General features: G+C 41.9%; 1 non-coding gene across 1 annotated transcript; it reads left to right on the top strand.

Moving 5' to 3' along the window:
- Positions 1 to 433: 433 nt before the first annotated feature.
- On the top strand, positions 434 to 505 carry Trnaa-cgc (transfer RNA alanine (anticodon CGC)). The gene has a single exon. It is a non-coding gene; the product is annotated as a tRNA-Ala (tRNA).
- The last annotated feature ends 771 nt before the right edge of the window (positions 506 to 1,276 follow it).

Here is a 1,276-nt window from a genome sequence, read left to right as displayed (position 1 = left end):
CATTATAGAAGGAAAAATTTAAGGGAAGAGAGGAATGGGTAGACCTAGGATAACATTTATGAAACAAATAAAAGAGAAGGTGCAGGTCGTGTCGTATCGGGAGATGAAGGTTTTGGCGGGAAGAAGAGAGGAATGGCGATTACTCCACAAGAGTACCGACAAGAGCGCAGCTCTTAAATAAAAAAAGAGAGAGAGAGAGAGAACATAGTTACACTTTGAATCGTCATTTTTACATAACAAACGTCTCATCCGCCTAAAACTACTGCAGCTTCTCACAACCTGTATGAACGGGGAAAAGAAGCTGCAAGAAAAGCCTCGGCACAGGGCCCTAGACGTTCTTTTAAAAATAAAATAAACATAAAATATTGTTATACAATTGAGTAATTTAGCTGCCTAATATCAGTTCTTAGACAGTTAATCCCATGCATTAACAGCCTCCGTGGTCCAGTGGTTGAGCGTTGAGCTCGCGATCCGAAGGTCCCGGGTTCGAATCCCGGTGGGGACAAATCACAAAAATCACTTTGTGTTCCCTAGTTTGGTTAGGACATTATAGGCTGATCACCTGATTGTCCAACAAGTAAAAAGATCCGTGCTTCGGAAAGCACGTTAATAAATCCCGGTGTAGTGTGTACCTCCACACCTATGTTATATACATATCTGTGTTATTACAGGTTATTACTTACTGATGTAAGTACATAGTCGTTACATGAGTCATGTCAGGGGCCTATGGCGGCTCAGTAATAACCCTGATACCAGGGTTGATGGGGTTGGTAATTCACCTCACAATCCACACGATAGAAGAAGAATCCCATGCATTCATATCTTCTAAATAGTCACTAACTGGACTAACGGGGCCATCGGGCCCTGTGGGGCTCTGAGGCGAAGTTATTTATGAGTTACATTTCGGCGCGTCTCATTGAGGCAACTGGCGATCCAAGAGCTGGCAGCTTTTTGCGCAGAGAATAGGCCTGGTAGTTCAGAGGGGCAATGCTGCCAGCGTTTTGGACGCTCAGCCCCCTTGTGCGCGCTGGAAGAAGTATTATATTTATAATAAGCTGGTGTTGGTTTTATTGTTATTTTTTACGTATTTATATCCGAATACTTTATTAACAATAGAATCATAAATTATGCCGAAACGGCTACAGCACAGCGAATGCCACAGCCTAGCTGTAGCTTGAGACGTTGGCTATGTAAAAATTGACGATTCAAAGTGTAACTATGTTACCTACTGAATAAAGATATTTTTGAATTTGAACTGCCAATGCAAAAAATATAC

The sequence above is a fragment of the Pectinophora gossypiella genome, chromosome 12 (genome assembly GCF_024362695.1).
Source record: "Pectinophora gossypiella chromosome 12, ilPecGoss1.1, whole genome shotgun sequence".
NCBI lineage: Eukaryota > Metazoa > Arthropoda > Insecta > Lepidoptera > Gelechiidae > Pectinophora > Pectinophora gossypiella.
The sequence above is the reverse complement of the archived record's forward strand: the minus strand, read 5'-3'. Positions and strand labels throughout refer to the sequence as shown.